Source organism: Epinephelus fuscoguttatus, linkage group LG5 (assembly GCF_011397635.1).
Source record: "Epinephelus fuscoguttatus linkage group LG5, E.fuscoguttatus.final_Chr_v1".
In the NCBI taxonomy this organism is placed as follows: domain Eukaryota; kingdom Metazoa; phylum Chordata; class Actinopteri; order Perciformes; family Serranidae; genus Epinephelus; species Epinephelus fuscoguttatus.
The window spans coordinates 11,636,737-11,659,863 of NC_064756.1; positions in this window are offsets into that span (position 1 = coordinate 11,636,737).

Consider the following 23,127-nt stretch of genomic DNA (forward strand, 5'->3'; position numbering starts at 1 on the left):
GTGTCCGTGCGTGCATACTGTATGTGCACTGATTTTTTTGGATGACTCTGACTTTGGAATAAAAGGAGGAGGAAGAAAAAAACCCTGCTGGTCTCCTCCCATTCCTCGCCCTCCCTGCTCACACCAGCCCCCCGGAGGAGGTGATCGGACGCGTCTGTTTCCCGGAGATAAAGGGCTGCTCACCACATCCCCAGAGCTGTGAGAAGTTGGCACCGAGCACGCTGGCAGTCTGCTCGTGTAACAGGCCCTGTCACTGACACTGAGAGAGAGACAGAGAATAGAGAGGGTGAGGGTGAGACAGAGGGGTGGGTGAAAGGGGCTGAGTTGGAGCAGAAAGGGTAGGTGAGATGTTAAAAGAGTCAAAGGGTTTGCAAAAAAAAAAAAAAAAAAAAATCATGGACACAAGTATTGAACACAAACCAGAATGACTGCACTAAAATTCCATTGGAAACAGCCAAAACACCACTAAATAAAACAATAATATATATTTAAAAAAAAAATCCCCCTCTCACTATCCCCCATGGGGGTTGGGAGTCTGTGGGTTATGCACAGTATCTTATGCCCTGTTTCCACCGAGCAGTACGATATGATTCAGTTCAGGTGAGTATGCTTTTTTCCGCTGTAAAAAGTTGTGGATGGTACCAATGGAACCATCCATACCATCCCCATTTTTGGTCCCCCCCCCCCCTCTGTTGGGGTACCTAGCACACAGAACTGGTTCTAAAAGGTGGAGCTGCAGTCCGTTGATTGGTCAGTAGAGGACGGTCACTCTGCTCAGGGCTGAGTTGTGGCTGGTTTTGAGGCTCATGTTACCACTGTACATACCATGGAGAGTTTTATTAGTAGACGTAACTATAAAATGAAAGCATGTTTTGCTGCCTCTTGCAGCAGCTGGAGTCGAAAAAAAAAAGAACTTAATTCATGAGTGTATCTTCAAGGGTTTATATATATTCATTTTGAGAAAAAAAAATAGCTCTGCAGAGCGTCATTTCTGTGGGCTACAGCAACACTAAACCCCTGAGCTTGCCTGAGAAGGTCTAAATGCACAAACCTGCTGCTTTTGATATCTCATCGAGAGAGACTCTCACTGCAGCCTATTTTATTTTGTTCTGAAAATATCGGCGTGCAGCCTCGTTCTGTGGACGATAAACCAGGTGCAGACTTTCATCTGCACGGTCATGAGGAAATACAGTGAGTCCTGGACGGAGCAGTGAGTGACTACAACCTCGCCCACATTTACATTTAAGAATACTGTTTGCGGTGGAAACACTAGGGTCCATGTCTGAATGGTTGCTTTTGCTTCCAAAGGTACCATACCGAAAGTGTTAGGTGGAAACAGGGCTTTAGCTGCTGCTAGGACTGCACTCTTCTAGACAGAGACCTTAGATGTACCTGGAATCTGCTGGAGCTAATCTCCCAGTTCGATGTTTACAGTCCCCAGTGCTTCAATTACCACTGACACCACTGCACTGTTGCCTTAACTCCCCACATCTTTTCTAGCTCCTCTTTTAGCTCTTGATATGAACACACACATATATATATTCTGCATCAGTTTTAGTATGATGTGTGTGCATACTCTGTCATGCATACATGCAGCCTCTTTATGTGGACCTCTGCCAGCTGGAAAAAAAAATCAATATGCCTTCAAGGATAAAGTGTTTCCACTAGAGAAGGTTGAAGTTGTCCTTCTGAATCGATTGCGACTTTACAATGTCCATTGACTGTCATTTTGGATAATTCACTAAATTTGACAACACAGGGGGAGCTCAATAGCTTAACAAGCCCTCTTATCTTAACAACAAAATAGTTTGTCTGTGCTTTCCAAAGCCATCTAGGAGCATTTTGAAAACACATCATGGGAGCTTTTTTGACCTGCCAGGAAAGGTTTGACTTTTTGGACATATGTTTACTTGTCTTCTTGCTAAGGGTTATATGAGGAGACCAATACCACTCTCTAGGGTATATATGAAGCTCGCACCACATCTGGGTCGCTAACTAAGCCAAAGACTTTAAGCAGGGGCTAGCCTCGCTCCGTTCAACAGAACTGCTTTGTATCATTTAATCTGAACAAACACTGAAATGTGCAAACAGTATTGCTGAAAAACAGTTGTATGTGCCAGACCATCTCTTGATCCCAGCCTTTGTGCAAGGTTAAGCTAACAAGCTGCTGGCTCAAGCTCCATATTAACCTCCTAGACATGAAAGCAGTATCAATCTTATCTCGGCTATCTATTTGCAAAAAAGTGAATGAGCTTATTTCACAACCATTCCTTTAAGCAACTAAACTAAATCTATGAGGCCGAGGTCAGAGAAAGGTCTCCCTCATGGCTACAAAAATCAACATCAACTGCGGATAGAAGAAAGCACACACTAACTACAGTCTCTGGTGTTTAAGTCACATATTTTAAGAGGGAAAAAAAATGAAAACTGTTGTTTTTCTGTTGAGGAAAGTTTCAAATAGCTATAGGCAATGCAAGAAAGAAAGAAAAATCAATATTAATTACTAAAATAAAGTGTAAATGGCACACAATGCAGTCTCTTAGCTTGGTTTCGAAACATTAAAGTGTAATGGCATTAATCTTTTACGTAGTTTCCTATTCAAAGGCTTCTAAAAACCTTGTATAATTTTTCATTGCATCAATCCTTAATATCTGCTTTCTAATTAATTTTGCTAGGTGAGCAGTCCTTCCCATCTCGTCACACATGAGTGCATGCTGGAGGCACATGAATCAAAATACAGATGTGCACAGACATGCCCTTGTGGCTCCACATATGGGTGCGCACACACACACACGCACACACTCACACAACACAGATAAACCCACCGAGACCAAGCTCAATATCAGTCTGTGTACAAGCCTTCCACTACAGCATCTCTGCTTTCATTTTCCGAAACGTAGGCTGTCCTATATGCTACACCACAGGGAATATCAATAGACCAACTATAGTATTCAGAGAGATCAATACAGTAGAATATTGTTTCTCTCACTCTGTCTCTCTTTGTCTCTCTCTTTCTCCTCAGATCATTGGAGCCCTTTTATATAGAGTCACTGTGACACAAATCCTGCATGCTGCTATTCCCCAAAACACTAAATTAGAAGTTTGGTGAGCAATGGTCTGTGTGACCCAAATAAGAAAGATGCCCTTGTATGTGGGTTGAGGCGGTTGGAGTTTTCAGATGTATGAAAAATGAATCCTCTTTACAGTTCTATACTAAGTGGTGATGACAAACCTTAATAATTCATTCCTGAAAGTTTGATTGTAATTGTTTAACTTTGTGATTCTCAGTAGATGGGTCCCTTAATCAGGTATTTGTAGCTACTGGATACGCTAATCAAAGCCATTACAGGTACAGTTTATTTTCATTTGGATTTAATCTACTTATCGTGTAGTCTGCTAAAAAGTCTAAGGAGGTGTATATCACAATTTAGCTGTGTTCCCATCCCAGGTCTGTCAGGTGCCTCGGTCACACGGCACTATGTCACTGCGGGTGTAAATCACAGGTTTGAGCTCAATCTTACAAAATACGATTTCAGGTTGATTCAATTCAGGGGCCTGTGGCCGATATGAGACGGTATCAGTAAATATCCTTGTTGTCTTTTTCTTGGCTGCTTACCATTTTCTGCCTGGCACTGGGCTGCAAGCACTGTTTGAGATTTGAAGAAGGAGGTACACTTGGACGGAATGATGATACAAACGTGCCATGGGAAATTCAAAATAAAGGTGTATCTTAAGGATGACAATATAGATTTTAGTTTTCACTTTGCATTAATTAATGATAATGGATTGTTGATCACTGAATCAATACACAAATCCAGACTGATGTATCGGTGCATGTCTGTATGTCACTCTGTCTGGTTTCTCAGAAACATGAGGGGGAAAAAACACTGTACTGTGGCATGTCACCTGAAAGCAATGATTTGATTCTGTTATGTGCTGTATGTCCTTAGTTTATCATCCCTGACGTAAAAATACAGTGAAGTGACCCTTCGCTATTGACCCTTACCCCGGCCCGGTCCGGGTGCTGGTAGCGGCATGGGGGCGAAGCCAAATCCTGTTCATCTGCACCTACCCCTTTTTTTCCCCCCCGTTAAAGGGTTGTTTTGGGGGGAGTTTTTCCTTATCTGCTGCGAGGGTCCTAAGGACAGAGGGATGTCGTATGCTGTAAAGCCCTCTGAGGCAAATTGTGATTTGTGATATTGGGCTTTATACATAAAATTGATTGATTGACTGACCTACCCAACCTTCTTACATGTGCCCAGTGTAAAAATTCTGTGTCCACTTTGTTCTGTAATCAAATAATCTCATTTGTAGCGTCACATAATCCACTTGTGTTCCAGTCCATATGTTCACATAACTCGTGCACCATATGGAATTTATGTTTCAAATCTGGTTTATAAGATTAAGACTCACTGCTGACTCACTGACTCACACATTATTTGAAACACAATGACTAAACAATACATAAATCTATCAATAAATAAGCAAACAGACAAACAAATAATTATATAAATAAATGAACTGTTAATTAAAACAGAAATGAAACCAATATTCATGTAAATGTGCTGTCTCTGGTGTTCTGTACCCATTCGACTCCATGTCTGTAATCTATGTACAATTAATTTTGAGCGTAATCATTCGATACACAGCAGATCAAAGGATCTCTGTGGGGCCTCTGATACGAGGGATACACATCTCCCAGCTAATTATTGATTGTTACAACACTCTGTTAATGGGTGTTGTTTGTGGAGATGATAGGCGAGGCATTGTTAACAGTATGTAGTCATGCCTGGTGAGTATTTAATGACTTTGTTATGGTGTTTTATGAGTTTGTTTGCTTCTTTCTGTTTCCTTTGTTAAAATGTTCCTTCTAATGATGGAGATAGTGCACCAATTGGCATTTAGTCTTTCATGTCACAACTTCTAATTGAACTTGCTGGTCTGGTTTGAATCAATACCCCATTATTTGAAGTTCATTAGGAACCTATTATTGTTTGAGAGTATACTCATTAAAACTGTGACCTGGGTTGATAATTGAATTGCATGCCCCTTACAGGAGATGCATGGAATATGATTTATTTATTCATGTCCTGTAGCTTTGCTTGGATAAAAAGTTTTCCAAAACTGTTTGTGTGCACTTTCTGCTATATGTTTAAAGTATTTTTTTAATGTTACTACGGATATATCTTAGAGGCACATTCCTATTTTCTCTCTATAAGTGAAATATGAAAAAGACAGCATTTCCAAGGCCACTGTCATCTTTTATTTTTGCATCAGTTTTTCTTCACTTATTGTTCTAATTTAAAACTCTATTAACTGTTTGTGTTAGACAGGTGCTAATGAGTGTTACTATTTGGCTCCATGACACAATGTGTAAAGTAAAATGTGTTAATTAAGACATCCAGGCACAATGAATGTGTGAAATAACAAGTCTGAGTTAATAAGGAGTGAATATCAGTCAATCACCGGCACTAAAAAACAGCATAACTATTCATGCATCCATTTCCCAGCTTTCTATGCAGGACAGACAAGCTGATCAGTCGTTCCCTACCCCAGCAGCGTTCTCCAGCTTCTCTTGATCTGACGTTCTCCAGGGCATTCTGGGAAGTGTTGTCCCTCCAGTATGTCTTGGGTCTATCCCGAAGTCTCTTCACAGTCAGTCATGTCTGGAACACCTTCAAGGGAAAGTGCCCAGGAGTGCATCCTTCTCTGTCAATATGGAGAAGCAACAGCTCCTCACTCTTGAATCTGTGCCAGTTGAATCTACAATATTTCTTACAGACAGACAGCATCCAGACCTCAGGTTAGGGTCAGAATGAAGAACAACTGTGCTGTGACTCAGCTATTTCTGTTTGACCACACCTGTGGTGATAATGTAGTTGTCAAACTATGTGCAAAACCACAACTCATCTATATGTTTTGTTCCTTCATCGATATGTATTTTGGCACAGTGGCAGAACATTGCGCCCTGACTGAAGCAAAACAAATTGTCTTCTATAGAAATCACCTGGAACATCTGGGGTAGATTTGGAAGCCTCAAGTTCTCAAGTTCTCAAGTTTTTATATATGGACAAAAGGGTAGAGCTGTGAAGGAGTGAGGGGTGGATCTGACTCACAGACTGTAGCAACACCCTGCAGACAGCCTGCCTTTAAATAGGCATAACTTTAAGCCTTAATAAAATCTAAACAGGTGAGTTATATAAAAACTCACCTCTATATAGCTGTCATGAATGTTGAATTAAGCTACAGAGCAAAACCTGTTTGTGTACAAGGCTGTAAACAGGTTTATTTCTGCTGTGCACGTGGACTGACTCTGTTTTGAAGCCTCGAGTGGCCATTTAAGGAACTGCAGTTTTTGGCACTTCTGCATTGGCTTCTTTTTCAGCCCCAGAGGTTGTCCCTTGATATTTCTAGACTAAGAAACCACAGACAATGACAAACTGCCACATGGAGGCCATTTTATCACCACTAGAACATCAGTCAGATGTCCTATAACCCTCACTGCTTTCTCGTACTCTTGAAATAGCTCAATGGGCTGGAATGCCAGATCAAGACATTTCTCAGTGTTTTGGCACATTCAGGCTACTGTACTGTGATGTCTTTTGTCTGTATAGCATATCCAGTTCTCACAAGTGACTGGCACTTTAGACTTCTAACACTATGAGCTTTGCAAAGACACCTAACATGTTTGATAATGTCATTAATATTGGTCAGCCAGCATAAACTAGCTGTCTATAAAAAACATTTTGAGTGGCAGGCATTTAGACTTACTGTAACACAGGTGAAAACAAATGTTGCTAACAATGGCTCAGTTCTATTACAGTAAGTGTTTCAGTAAACTATGACACTGAGTCAGCATGTACAGCACCAGGACTCTGAAACTAGCTCGCCTAAATCAAACACAGTCATTTTATATGTTATGATTTACACCTTTGGTTCACCATGCCAAACGACTGCCTTGTCAGCTTACACTTACTGTGATAAACTCATCTCTCTTAAATAATAATGAGGTTCTGATTATTTTTAAATTTGACTGATTTTAAGATCAAAAGCAGTTAATGATCATAAATTCAGAGCCGTTATTAATTTGTCGACCATAACTATTTTAAGATGTTCCAATCTGTCATACTTGGACGACATTTGGTAAAGTAAAAATAACACTCGTCCTGCCCACATAGGCTCTGATTGGCTCTGTTTCTGATAAGAGCACAGTCATTCACAGGAGCAACAACAAAACTGTTTTAATCACTCGACAAAATATAAGATGCAAGGGCGATTCGGAGAAACACTGGCTGGTTTTACATAGGAAAATCTGGAAACATGACAGATGCCGAACATGGAAAAAGCATCTGTTTGATTTGGCTGGGTGAATGTGTGTGCTGCCCATCTCATTGTACACACAAAGTACTTTTGAAGCCAACTCATGCTTCCTCAGAAATCTTCCTAGAACTAATCAGTTCAAATCACACTGATTGCTCTCAACAGAAAATGAATTTAATTTTCTGTCAAAGCGGCTGCCAGTTACTTAAGATCTGATCTCTTTCATTCTTTCACTCTCGTTTCTCCCCTCCCTCACTTTCCCACTCTCTTTAAGCCTTGGTTAATTAAAATGGAAAGGAAAGGATTTGCAGTCAGTAATTCAACTTATAGTGGAAGTTAATTATAGAGCCCAATGAATCATATGAAGAACATTTTCAACTAGTGGTGAAAAAAAAATCCAACCTGTTAGGTTGGGCTAAAAACAGCTAGACATGTGTTCAAACAACACAGATGCTAAAAGTAAATGCTGAAGGTGTGTGTGGAAACAATTCTACTTAGCTGACCATTTGCTTTTACACAGCAAGAGTCATGAGATCAGTTAATTTATACATTTGATTATATGAAATTATTTTCAATAATTAAGTTATAATTAAAATTTTGAAAGGTAGTTTGACTGAAATACACACAGACAATCAGACATAGCTGAAGCCATGAGACTGACACCATATCTCACCCCCTTTCACTCATACACACACTCACAAACAGTTCCTGTAACCCTAAGGACAGGCATATATTTCATTGTTTCAATCCATGGAAAACATAACTCATTAGCAATTGATTGAGGAATAGATTAGAATGAAGTCAACGTTGTCATCATTAGAAATGTCACATTCTCAATAGAAAGCTGATCCATTTGATCAAGATGTAATTTTACCTCTGTAGCCAGCTTGGCTATACTACGGTATCATTTTCATCTGTGACTTCGCTGTCTTGTCCTCACTGTGCTGCATGTCATCTTTGAAAACATGTCTTTGTATACTTATTTTTAACTTCCCATTAAAATAAAGGATTTTATTTCTTTATTCCAAAGATAGAGATAAAAATATGTTTTAAAAAAATGATTTGCAGCAAGGTATGGGTTGGTATTTGCAACAGTAATGTCCATGGGACTATCAGAGTGTTTTACATTTAAAAGGAAAAGGACAGGACATGCAGATAAAACACAAATTTCCATTTTTCAAGGGAATATTAGTCGATTCCAATTTACATCAACACTTTAGACTATTTGGAAGCATTTCATAGTTTAGAAGCCATTTGCCGTTTTAATGATGCACAAGATAAAAGCAAAAACAGCAGTGACAAAATACTAATGGTACATTAATAAAGTAGTCTCCTCCTTTTCTCTGTGTAATTTTCAGTCTTACTGAAGATAATGCATGCACTCAAAAAGTTCTGTTTACACAAAGTTCCACATGGTAATGCACTCCAAACGTAAATTAGTCGCATCTAAATTTATTTAAATGCATGCAAGATATCCAGATACAGTACCTTGTTTGTAGATCACCCATCACAGCTGCCTGAATCAGATCATGTTAGAACGAAAGAACCTGACAATGTGAACTGACAAGAGTTTTGCTTTGGGAGAAGCCATCAAACATTTACTGAACCGTTAGGGGATGACACAAACACAGAAGGATCTGTCATCTGGAAGTGGCCAGAAATATGGAGCTACTGAGATTCTTTGCAAAGCCCTTCATCTGACCAAACTGAGCTCGGCAACATGGATGCTGGTCAGACACCAAGATCCAGTCAGACACAAAAGAGTTTCCTAAATGAATTGCAAAGTAAGCCATTACTCTGAATAAAGTGGTAAATATTGACTTTTGCAAACTAAAACTCTTGAGTTATAATGCAGAGTGCTGTGTCTGGAACCGCTCACCTCAAGTGGTGTCTGCCTCCGAGGGTCAGAGGCAGAGAATAGACCAATAATAATAATAGTGGGTGTATGAAAAGCTTCAAATACAGGTGAAATCATGAGAGGAGAACTTGCATTAGAGTGCCAAGGACATTTGGGGCTTCTGCATGTTTAGTCAAAAGCCCAGACTAAGGTCTTATTGAAATTCTGTAGAATGATTTTACAGACTCACAAGGTAACTTGACCGGGCTTAGGGAAGGGAAAATGTCAGAAAGTACCAAGCTCATAGAGATAGCCACAAAGAAAAGGTTTGACTCATGCATAAGTGCAATTAGTCAAATTTTTATGGTACTGTGGTACAAAGTAATTGACTTGCCACTCTCATTAAATATAAAACATTACTTTATTCCACAAAAAAATGAAAGAAAAATCGTAGTAAAGTTTTGATGCATTGGCCAACACCCACCATAACAGCTTCCATACTCTGCAACACCATTCTTAAAAAAACATGTTCCCTCATGTGGCGTTGTGGTAATGATTCATTGTTTATCTGGTATTGTGTTTGGCAGTGATGTTTCTGGAGAGTGAGTGCTCCCGTTTTTTGCGAGGATCTTTGTGTCTCTTCAAGTGTAGATGCCAAGTGCTGATTGGGTCACTCTCTGCTACGACGCTAGGGATCGATGCTACCTTGGTCTTCCATTCGTTGAGGTGGAGGTGGAGGTGTCCTGGGCACGTTCCACTGGTAGGAGGCCCCGGGGCAGACCCAGAACACACTGGAGGGATTACATATCTCGTCAGGCCTGGGAATGCCTTGGGGTCCCCCAGGAGGAGCTGGAAAGCGTTGCCGGGGAGAGGGATGTCTGGGGTGCTTTGCTTGGCCTGCTGCCCCTGCAACCCGGCCCTGGATAAGCGGATGAAAATGGATGGATGGATGGATGCTCCTTGTTGTTCACTCATACTTGCTCTATGTTTCACATTTTTTTGTTACTCTTTAACACCCCTAGACTGGGGCGTAACAACTTCATTGCCAAATCCCCAGTAAACTGGGTTGAGATCTGGTGACTGTGAGGGTTCAGCCCGTTCTTATTTCCAGGTTTTCAAATACCAACACTTTGTCATGCTCCTTGGCATATGATATCAACTTCAAAGGCACCCTTTGGCATTTCTGTGAGACGTACATGACTCTAAACTAATTCCAGTGTAAACCTATCCACGGCAGTAATAGTTTAAAGAGTGAGAGAGTCCTTCTAGATTGATTGGGCAGGGTAATGTATTGGGACTTTCACCCAGGAGAACACAGTTTGTGTCCCATGTGAAACCAAAAGTTAGTGTTGTTTTGAAATTCTGTAACTTCACATCACATAACGTACTTATTTTAAACCAAAACCTGACGCATTTCTTAAAAAAAACAAGTAGTTTTGTTGCCTAAACCTAACCACAACCATTTGACAACTTTAACCACATGTTACAATGAGTTTCACCCAGGCGCTGTGTGTCACATACAGATGTTACAGACACCAAAGGATGCCTTTGGCTTTGTTTTCACATGCTAGGGGTAAAAAAGCATTGACAATCCACAATTTTATGTTCCCTGAAGTTTTGGATACAGAGTTGAAATCTTCCACAGACCCAACATTCCACAAAAAGCGACAGCGTTTCATGTTTTGTTTTTTTCCCTCCTCACTTCTGTTTTTTTTTACTTATTCACCACAATCTTATTTGACTGCCTTTCAATAGTTTATTTATATATTAAATCAGACAAAGGGGATACGGAGACAGATGGTTATCGTGCCAAGCAATGAGCATTGACTATTGTTAGCATATCTCTGCAAATTTATGCTATTTCATGCTTCTTTTAGTAGACCCAGCCCTTAATCCCATTGTTCGGCACACAAAATCCAATTTGCACCAATTTCATACACTGCTGCACTGAACTTACACCAATCTACAGTATCTACCTGTAGCATTGAATCAATTTAGCACCTTACAGGAAACGCCGCTGGCACTTCTATTTTCTCTTTAATTTGAACTGTACAGTATATGCATACTGTACAATCATCACTGTTAACACACGTGTATTTCTGATTATGAACCAACCCTGACACTGAGTGTTAATATTTCATTTGTCATTTCAACATCCACATAAATTGGACGCCTCACCAGATTGTCATAAGATGACACTGCACTGCTTTTTCCAATTATCAGAGCAACATAAGCAATTCAGATTGAATGTGAGAGCACGGAAAGAGAGAAGGAAAATATTAACACAGAATTATAATTAAATGTCAGTCACACAGACAAAAAAATAATATTACCACATAATTGTTACTGCAGAGAATACAGTGGGAGAGTTGATTTCAAATAGATTTATATGGCAGTAGCTTTGACAAAAGATGATGTGTATCACCCAAACCATTCAAAGCGGCCTAATGAGTTTCCTTATTATTGCTGCATGCCACTGTTTCAACTTCTTTGCACTTGCATTATTGATGCTGCTGAAGTTATTCAGAAGATCATGTCTATGTGACATTTCATTATTTGATAACCAAAAAGCATTTGAATATTCTTTGTGCTATCATTCAGATAATCAGTGCATCCAGCAAGGTTTATTGCCTTCTCTATGAACTGCTGATACTCACCCCAAATAGCAACATGGAAGTCAAGTATGAAAGATAAGCAGATGTGTGCTTCTCAGATAGAGGGGAAATAAATGTAAAAACATCTTTAACATTCATTCAGTCATTTGTGCAGGGGAGATGGCTGCATGTTTCAATGTGATGACGCATTCTTTCAGCTTTCATTGATTCATTGAAGAAACTGCTTGTGGATGCAGTCGGGGTCCATTAACTGTGATACTTTTCCAGGATGCTCCTTGTGTGGACCATTATTAAACCCAGTTAACAGCTGCCAAACAGAGCCAAACTGAGATTCTTTGTCCATGACACACTCCCATATCTCAGCACAGCAAGAGTACTAAGAGACTCTCTGCCATTGTACGACATCTGCTTTCAAACATTAACAATGCTTCATAGCCTCTAATGGAGTCTCCAGGGTAAATATGTCCATTTCTGAGAAGTGTTACATGCTAACTTTTCTACATTTCATTCATTCCTTATTTTACTTCATTTCAGAGAATTTCAGTGCTTAGCCAGATTTTTTTTTATATGTGCATGCTGTTGATGCTGTCTTACAAACTTTGTCAGCGAGTCAGTGCATCAAGTGAGTCCACACTTATTGGCTATAAGTAGAGCACTCACTTCTAAGCAACCAAAATGAGGACAAACCACACACCACAAGGAGAGCAAAATAATCACAACAAAACACTGATCTATCCGGCTCAGGTTGCATTGTAATCCTTAACCAAAAGGTGAAGTAACAACTTTCTGTCGAGCCAAAGCCTCTCCTGACAAAATGGAATACTTCAACAATCAGCCAATTTGTGCAATCATCTATAAATCCACCAGTCCTGCCAGCAGTAAGAAAAAAGGAAGTGAAAATCAATATTATCATGGCGGTATTGTGTTATCTGAGCCCATGTTAGGAATCACTCTCCACCTTATGGCTCCCTTTATTGCAGGGCCAGCACATGCTGAATCTCCCTGCAGTAACTAATATGGGATTTTTCTCATTACAGGCTCTGTGATCACAAGACAGAAGCGGGAGCTGTAAGTAGAAAGGGAAGAAAAACAGACGCGATACAGCAGATAAGGTGGTGTTGATCAATAGCTTCAAATTCTAATAAGATTGACCCCCCCTGGCAAATTGCATTGATCTGGAAAGAAGATGCCAGAAATAAATGAGTGGACGCAGGGTAATGGTTATATCTCTGCATTAATGTTGCTTTCCAAGCAAACATCAACAATCGCTTCGGACTGGATTCACAACACGGGTCTTCTCCTGTTGATACCTGGTGCATGTGAGAGAGGGTATCACAAATGCTATCAGGGATGATAGTAGGATGCCATGAGGCCTAACATGACAATGTAAATGGGGGTTATATTGAGCATAATGTAATGTTTGCATAGGTTTTTAACACTCTTTTTCTACATCACTCCTAAAAGTCAGTGATTTTATAATCTAACATAAAATAACGAGCAATAAGTCTACTTAGCAAATTAAATTCTACATGCCACACGTAAGTCACCCCAATTCATATATGCCCATCACATTCATAGGCAAGAGTATAAATGTAGCAGATGTGAAGTCATTGTGTGCTAATAAGACGACAGAACATGCTTTTATGACCTCTTTTTTTCCAATGCAACAGGAAAACTGGAAGCACTCTCTAGATGAGGGAGTGACACATCAATCAAATTCAGTGGGTATATTTTGAGACTAACCTTTAAAGTCACCCTGTTCTGCGCAGTTAATTACAGCGTTGGCAAACTCCAGTAGGGCCAATAATTCCCAAGATCAGGCCACAGGCCATTGGCTTCAAACAGTTGAGCCAGTATACTTGATCATCACTTTATGGCTGGCCTCTTCAGCTGTAGATGAATATGTTACTTAGATGAGACAATTTACAGGCATGGCAGGAAGCTAAAGACTGCTTTCTCAACAATCAAATGACCATAAACACTGACAGTCTCTGAATGCTTCCTATATTATACAGCTTCAATTTATTCGTGGGGATGGATTGTCGGATGAAATGCCAGACTTGCTTGTTTACCAAGCAGAGACATGAGACAATGCTGCTTGGCTCTTTCACTTCAAGTCTGGCCATCAGTTATAAATATTATTCCTTACAGAATGTTGAAAGTCATTTCTTGCAGCACAATGACCCAGTGAGACATATCGACGGATTGAAGTCAAGAAGTCAGACTGAAGATAAGCTTCAAACCAACTCTGTCTCCTCTTCATTCTTTTGCAAATGTTACTTATGAACCTACGGCGTATTGTAAAGCCTTCATATAAAATGCAATGTTTTTTTGTTTGTTTTTTTATCAGCTTTATTTGCCTGCCTCCTTGTGTTTTCCTTTACTTGGTTATTTCAGGAAACCTTTCACCAGTCTGTTTTGTGAACATCAATACACTGAGCCCTCTAAAATGATTTATTCAACAGCTATCTATCTATCTATCTATCTATCTATCTATCTATCTATCTATCTATCTAGCTATTCTTAATAGTTTGCATAATATAAGTATTCAAAGGTGTAAAGTCCCGTAGTTCTTGACAAGATAAGATACAACATTTAGACAACACATAAAACTCAGAGGAACACAGACTGGCTTTATAGTCTTCCCCTGAAAGCACCTTTGAGTGCAGTGGTGCCATAAACAATGACCATTATTTGAGCGATAAGAAAGGATGGCACGGAAAAAGCAGTGTCTCTCAGTGGTTGTGTGCGCTTGGCTCATTTATTAATTTATTTCAGTATAGAAGAAAGCCCCAGGGAGCAGAATGTTTTAAAAATCCATGATTAATGAAACATTAATCATGAATTTTGTAGAAGAACAGGAAGAGTTGTCACTCTCTATTTGGGCCCATTAGGACTTGGATGGAAGGAGGAGACAGGCAAAGGGAATAAGGGTGGCAGATCGTGTGGCGGAGGAAGATGATTTGGGGGTGGATGTCAAGGAATGAGAGAGAGGAGGGGGAACAGTAAATGAAAATGATGGGGGAAAGCATCTTTAGAAAGATGTTGACATAGCAAGAAGCCTTTGACGATGGTACAGTTACGGCCTTTATTTTAAGCCCCATGTGGGCAGTCATATTAAGGGCACAAACAGGATAGAAAACCGCCAACTTTACATTTGCCCCGCTAATGGGGATACATAAAGTATAGTATAGTATTTCACTGCTGGAGAGATACTCTTTTCATAAAACGGGGCTGCCTGTGCAGTGAAGGACACAAATACTTTTGAAATAAGTGCTATATAAGCAGAGTAAACATAGGGAAAGGGCTGTGACTTTTGCTTTTGCTCAAGAGATAAAAAACCTACAACTATCAGAATGCAGTGTGCTGCAGCGGACCAACAAACCCTCCTGCTGGTGCATGACGTAATGTGAGCTTGGCCGTTTTGACGTAGGAAACAATATGGCAACCAGCTGGTACCAAACTATCTTGAATTCTTATTAAACAATGAACTGAATCATGTTTCTGAGGCATGAATGAATCTTGGTTCATATTTGATCAGCACTGCCTAGTTTTACCATTTGATCCAAGCAAGAACAATAGAGCATCAATGTTTAAAGACAATTGGATACAGCATTGGAGGCAGGACCCTGTTCGCTCTGTTAGCGCTCTGCTAACGTGAATGGGGATGAAATGGTTTTATTATACTTTTCTTAGACTTTCCAGATGTGATTTGAGGGGATGGATCAAATTCTGATCGTAAAACAAATAATTTCTTGGAGGTTGTGACTCTTAAAAATGTATCCATTGTTTTCCAGATGTCCTTTTCACAATGCAAATCTATGGGAAAAAGTATTTTTAGACCCAATGGCATCACGTGACAGACTTGGAAGTTGTAATTTCACTGTTCGGCCACCACGAACATTGACTTCAAAGCCTGGTGCATTTTCTGGGGACAGCAAAAATTGCATCATCTGACAGATTTAAGCTGAGAGATGAACATGGAGACCTGAGTGCTGGTAAGACGGAGGGAAGTTTACCGTAGTTCATTTATGCATACTACCCACAATGTCATGATACAAAGCTGGGTGAGAATTGCTAAATTACCCATTGAAATTGTAGCCTAGTTGACGTTGGTATAGTTATAAAATAAATCATGAATAAATCAAAATGCCGCATCTCTGTCTGGTACCTGTGCAGTTTCATAAGTATGAAATACAAGGTCATAGCCTACATAGTAAAAATCAACTTGCTCTTAACCTTTTCAAAAAAGAACACTACACTTGAAATCACTCATGTCACCCTCTCCCTGAAATGAATTCATTTTGGCATCCATGCCTTTGTGCTCTGTGTGTAATATATCCTCCCATGTGCATGCAAATCATGAGGCTTATAGAACTACAATAGCACTTGTCAATATTTGTGCCAGGTACAACAATCCCCTCTTGCCTAACCTTCTGCTGAATGCTAAGTGCCCAAATCGAAGTGAGAGACAGCAGAAGCGGGAGACTTTTCAACAGTGATGCCTTTGAGGCAAACATTTCTGTGTAGAATAGATGGGTAGGGATGGGTGGAGTGAAGGGATACAATGAAATAAACATGGCAGCTGCTTCTGTTGTGAACTTCCAGTGATTTCACAGCTCTTGGAATTTGACAGTGGCGGCACCATTGAGTGACTGCTGATAACAGTGGTGGGGGCTTTGAGTGAACAACAGAACTCAGCAGTGTTAACCCTGCATACTAATTCAGCCTGCAGACAGTGTGTGATCTAGACTTGCTGCGAGCTGGATGTAGATGATGCACATTATTACACGTTTAGACTGAACTACAGCATACTCGGAAAGATCAGCTAATTGTATCCAGAGTGCAGACAATATAATGTAAACACTTTGTGGAGAATGTGCGTTCTCTTAAGTGGGTCACATTAGTTTTATCCACCATAAACTTTGGTCGGTGAGTTTCCAAAGCAACACGAGTCAGGTAACAGATGTAAGAGGAGCAGCAGCCACATGTTAAAACTAACAGGCAGTGCTATGGAAGCTACAATACATTTCATACTGTATTACTGGTTGCCTTAATTTCTAAGTAATAAGTTGCTTTACAATATTACTGTCTTTGTTGAGTGATGTGTTACTGATTATGCTACTTTTGCATTACTTTACTAAAATAACCATAGAAGTTCGACATGGCATGATAAAATGGAAGAGGAAAATGTTGTAGTGAGTAATCAGAGCGCAAAACCTCAGGTGTTTTGCAGATCATTACAAATCCAGTGCTGTGCAATAATGTGTAACCAGATGGAGGCTCCTCTGCAGAGCACAAATCTGGCCAGCTTATGCATTTACATCCAGTGGTTACCACTTTGTATGAAAATCATCCACATATAACAATAGTGGGATGAGACAGTATATTCCAAGTAAATAACCTAGACCTTTTTGAAAAAACAAATAGCCTCGGACACAGGGGGGGCTATAATTTGCTGAATTATGAAACAGGGATAAATATCCTCCTGAGACCTGAACTTTTGTTGGGTATGCATTTTTAATTTCTCCTAGCTATTTGGGATCAGTAGGACCCGATAAGTATAAAAAACAAAACACTGTCAACAATAATTAAGTCCTAATGTCCTCAAACGAGACAATAATTAAGTCCCAATGTCTACAAATGAATTCTTCCTAATTAACAGTGTCCTAACTTGTTCCTGTTGCTAAAATTGGTCACATTTGTTGCCATGTCAAACTACAAACATTATTAATCATAAATAAACAAGTTTCAACCATAAAATGTGTTCAAGTTTTGGACCTTGATCACTTTGTGTCAGAATTGGCAGCAGGCTGACTTGGCAGAGATGGCTGCCATCTTGTTTTTACAAGGATTAGTGTATTGTGTACTTAATACCACTAGATGGCACAAAAAAGTGTCTACGAATGAGGACAGCAGGTCTACGTTAAGTAGAATGTATAAGGTCCAGTAATCCCAAAATGTGATGTCTTCCTGCTAAGGGAACAAACCGATTGGCGTGCAAGTCAGTCACTACGACTCGTGGAAATGAATTAGCGGAGGTGGACAACATATCCTCATACAACGTGTTCAATCAATCAATCAATCAATTTTATTTATAAAGCCCAATATCACAAATCACAATTTGCCTCACAGGGCTTTACAGCATACGACATCCCTCTGTCCTTAAGACCCTCACAGCGGATAAGGAAAAACTCCCCCAAAAAAAACCTTTAACGGGGGAAAAAAAACGGTAGAAACCTCAGGAAGAGCAACTGAGGAGGGATCCCTCTTCCAGGACGGACAGACGTGCAATAGATGTCGTACAGAACAGATCAACATGATAAATTAACAGTAATCCATATGACACAGGGAGAGAGAGAGAGAGAGAGAGAGAGAGAGAGAGAGAGAGGGAGCGAGAGAGAGATATGCAGGTAATGACAGTATCTTACAACAACATTAATGGAAGTAATAATATTATAGTTATAGTTCTGGTTACTGCGGTACAATATGTTGAAAGTATGTATTAATACCTGGCAGTATACATGTGTGACAATAATCATATGTGTATAATAACAGAAGAAGTATGACTAATGACTAATGATGGCAGCAGGAGGCATCTGGCGGGACCACGGCAGCAGCACAACCACACACGTCACGCTGTCCAGGCACTGCTGTGATATGAGTTAATCTGAGAGACAGTGGAGCACAAAGGCTCCGGAGAAGAAGCCGAGTTAGTGACATCCAGAATGGCCGGGTTAGCTAGATGCAGTAATAGGATACGAGAGAGAGAGAGAGAGAGAGAGAGAGAGAGAGAGAGAAGGAGAGAAGGGGCCCGGTGTATTATAGAGGGGTCCTCCGGCAGACTAGGCCTAAGTCAGCCTAACTAAGGGCTGGTACAGGACAAGCCTGAGCCAGCCCTAACTATAAGCTTTATCAAAGAGGAAAGTCTTAAGTCTAGTCTTAAATGTGGAGACGGTGTCTGCCTCCCGGACCATAACAGGAAGATGATTCCACAGGAGAGGAGCCTGATAGCTAAAGGCTCTGGCTCCTGATCTACTTTTGGAGACTTTAGGGACCACGAGTAACCCTGCGTTCTCAGAGCGCAGTGTTCTGGTGGGATAATATGGCACTATGAGCTCTCTAAGATATGACGGAGCTTGACCATTTAGAGCTTTATAAGTTAACAGTAGGATTTTAAATTCAATTCTGGATTTTACAGGGAGCCAGTGCAGAGAAGCTAAAACAGGAGAAATATGATCTCATTTCTTAGTTCCTGTTAGTACACGTGCTGCTGCATTCTGAATTAGCTGGAGAGTTTTTAAGGACTTACTAGAGCTACCTGATAATAGAGAGTTACAATAATCCAGCCTTGAGGTAACAAAAGCGTGGACCAATTTTTCTGCATCTTTTGGGTCAGGATAGGCCTAATTTTCGCAATATTACGCAGATGAAAAAATGCAGTCCATGAGGTTTGCTTTAAATGAGAATTAAAAGACAAATCTTGATCAAATGTTACTCCGAGGTTTCTTACGGTAGTGGCAGGGGCCAGAGCAATGCCATCTAGAGAAACTATGTCATCAGATAAAGAGTCTCTGAGTTGTTTGGGGCCAAGAACAATAACTTCAGTTTTGTCTGAATTTAACATTAGGAAATTGGTGCTCATCCAAGTTTTTATGTCTTTAAGGCAATTATGGAGTTTAGTTAATTGATTGCTTTTTTCTGGCTTCATTGATAAATACAACTGAGTATCATCCGCATAACAATGGAAATTTATAGAGTGATTTCTAATGATGTTACCTAACGGAAGCATATATAGAGTAAACAGGATTGGTCCGAGCACAGAACCTTGGGTAACTCCAAAACAAACTTTAGTAAGTATGGATGGTTCATTGCGTACGTCATCAAATTGAAAACGATCAGATAAATAAGATTTAAACCAGCTTAGTGCTGAACCTTTTAAGCCAATTAAGTGATCCAGTCTCTGCAGCAGAATTTGATGGTCAATTGTGTCAAACGCCGCACTAAGATCTAATAAAACAAGTACAGAGACGAGTCCTTTGTCTGAAGCAATCAGAAGGTCATTTGTAATTTTAACTAGAGCTGTCTCAGTGCTATGATGCACTCTAAATCCTGACTGAAATTCCTCAAATAAATCATTATCCTGGAGAAAATCACACAGCTGGTCTGCGACTACTTTCTCAAGGATCTTTGACATAAAGGGAAGATTAGATATTGGTCTATAGTTGGCTAACACCTCTGGATCCAGGGTGGGCTTTTTCAGTAGAGGTTTAATTACAGCTACCTTAAAAGACTGTGGTACATAGCCTGTTAATAAGGATATATTGATCATATCTAATATATGAGTGTTAACTAAAGGAAAGACCTCCTTAAGTAGCCTAGTTGGGATGGGGTCTAAGAGACACGTTGATGATTTGGATGAAGAAATCACTGCAGTCAATTCTTGAAGAGAAATTGGGGAGAAGCAATCTAAATATATATTAGATTTTACAGCTGTGTTTGAGGTTAGATAGGTACTATCTGAGGGCAGGAGGTCATGAATTTTGCCTCTAATAGTTAGAATTTTGTCATTAAAAAAGCTCATAAAATCATTACTGCTAAGGGCTAAGGGAATACAAGGCTCAATAGAGCTTTGACTCTCAGTCAGCCTGGCTACAGTGCTGAAAAGAAACCTGGGGTTGTTCTTATTGTCTTCTATTAGAGCTGAGTAATAGTTTGCTCTGGCATTGCGGAGGCCCCTCTTATAAGTTTTGAGACTGTCTGTCCAGATTAAACGAGATTCTTCCAGTTTGGTTAATCGCCAATTCCTTTCAAATTTTCGCGATATTAGTTTTAACTTACGGGTTTGACAGTTATACCAAGGAGCGAACTTTCTTTGCTTTTTTAACTTCTTTTTAAGAGGAGCTACAGAGTCGAGCGTTGTTCGTAGCGAGCCTACGGTGCTATCAACAAAATGATCAATTCGGGAGAGGTTAAAGTCGGCACGGGAAACCTCTGTTACTGAAGGTATTGGTATTGAATTTAACGACGAAGTAATATTTTAATTAAGTTTTGCGAAAGCACTATATGATAAACATCTATAATAGTAATTGTTTCTGAGTGGCGTGTAATCGAGTATAAAGAAATCAAATGTAATCAGATAATGATCCGATAGCGAGTGATTCTGTGGAAAGACTTTTAGGTTATTAATTTCAATTCCATACGTCAGAACTAGATCAAGGGTATGGTTAAAACAATGAGTAGGTTCATGTACACCCTGACTGAAGCCAATGGAGTCTAATAATGAGATAAACGCGGTAGCCAGGAGTCATTATCAACGTCGACATGAATGTTAAAATGGCCTACAATAATAACTTTATCTGATTTAAGAACTAAACTGGATAAAAACTCTGAGAATTCAGATAAAAATTCAGAATACGGGCCAGGAGCACGGTACACTATAACAAATAAAAGTGGCTGCGAGGTTTTCCAGGTCGGATGTAAAAGACTAAGAACGAGGCTTTCAAATGAATTATAATCTAGTTTAGGTTTAGGGCTGATTAACAGACTAGAGTTAAAAATGGCTGCAACTCCCCCTCCTCGGCCGCTGCCTCGAGGAATGTGGGTATTATTATGACTGGGAGGAGTGGATTCATTTAGACTGACATATTCATCTTGACACAGCCAGGTTTCAGTGAGACTGAGTAAATCAATATGATTATCTGATATTAATTCGTTTACTAACACTGCTTTAGACGATAGAGACCTGATATTCAACAATCCGCATTTAATTCTCCTGTTTTGTCTTTCTGTCACAGAAGAGGTTTTAATTTTTATGAGGTTGTTATGCACAACTCCTCTTTGTTTAATTTTAGATTTAGATAATTTAGGCGGTCGGGGGACAGACACCGTTTGTATAAAACTATTAAAACTATGGCTGGGTAACTGAACTAGAAGAACTAGAAGAACTCATTGACGCCGACGTGAATAACAATCTTACTGAATCTACGTTTAGCTTTAGCCAGCAGCTTTAAATTTGATTCAATGTCGCCCGCTCTGGCCCCAGGGATACATTTGACTATGGCCGCTGGTGTTGCTAACTTCACGTTTCTCAGAATAGAGCTGCCAATAACCAGAGTTTTATCCTCAGCGGGTGTGTCGCTGAGTGGGGAAAAGCGGTTGGAAACGTGAACAGGCTGGTGGTGAGCCGTGGGCTTCGGCTTGGAGCTGTGCTTCTGGCGAACCGTAACCCAACCTCCCGGCTGAACGGGAGTTACCGGAGGACAGTTAGCAGAGGCTAAGGCTAGGCTATGTGGCTCCGCACCGGCTACAGGGGGCTGGCTAACTACCGCAGCTGCTGAATGGTTTTCCATGGTGCGGAGCCGCGCTTCTAATTCACTAAGCCTCGCCTCCAACGCAGCAAATAAGCTACACTTATTACAATTACCACTGTCGCTAAAGGAGGCAGAGGCATAACTGAACATTTGGCACACCGAGCAACAGAGAGCAGGAGAAGGAGAAGCCATGGCTAAGCTAATGTAGCTAACAAGGCTAAGAGCGTGCAAACAACAGCTAAGAGATTAGCGAGAAAGTCGTAGAAAGGAGGAGAGCTATAGGTGCTTAAACAGAACCAGTGTGGGTTATGACTTGAAGTAGACGTTAAAGCAACTGAGGTGAGAAAGCAGGCAAGTGGAATTCACCAGAGCAGTACAGAGACGCTGTCACAGAAACACCGGAAATGACACAACTCGCTTACCGCAATACGTCAGCACAATGAGTTTGTTTCAGTGTTGTACGGTATCTCATGCAAATGCACAAACACAATATTTATAATGTGTCACAAACCCAACAAATGACATTACATGCTAAGTGTCATTGTCAAGCTACTTACTTAACGTAAAGTTACGTAGGTTGTGTTTAGGTTCGGTAATGACACACTTTAAAATGTGTTGACTTGGTTTCACACAATCCTAAACACCAGTCTCCTGGGAAAAGTCCTGTGTTTCTTGACCAATCCACCACCCCAACCATCCACTACCTACTTCTTTACTCCTGTCAGTGTATTGGTCATGTGATCGCAGCCTTCCCAACTTACTGGCTCATACTAAGGTGGATTATATACAAACGCTGGTGCATGACAACAGCCTGAGATGGAAGACCCAGCCACGGGTTCCTGGTGTACTGGTCAGCTACAACATCACTGGAAAAAGAGTTGTGTGTAAGAAGGAGACAGTGTGTTGGCCTTGCTCAGGAATGGAGGAAAATACAAACCAGAACCCAGCTCTTTATTTCCACTGATTTCCAGCAGCCGTAGATGCTGGTTCTGTTCTAGTAGTATAGGCATCACCCAGATGTGCCGATCACAGCTACCCTTCT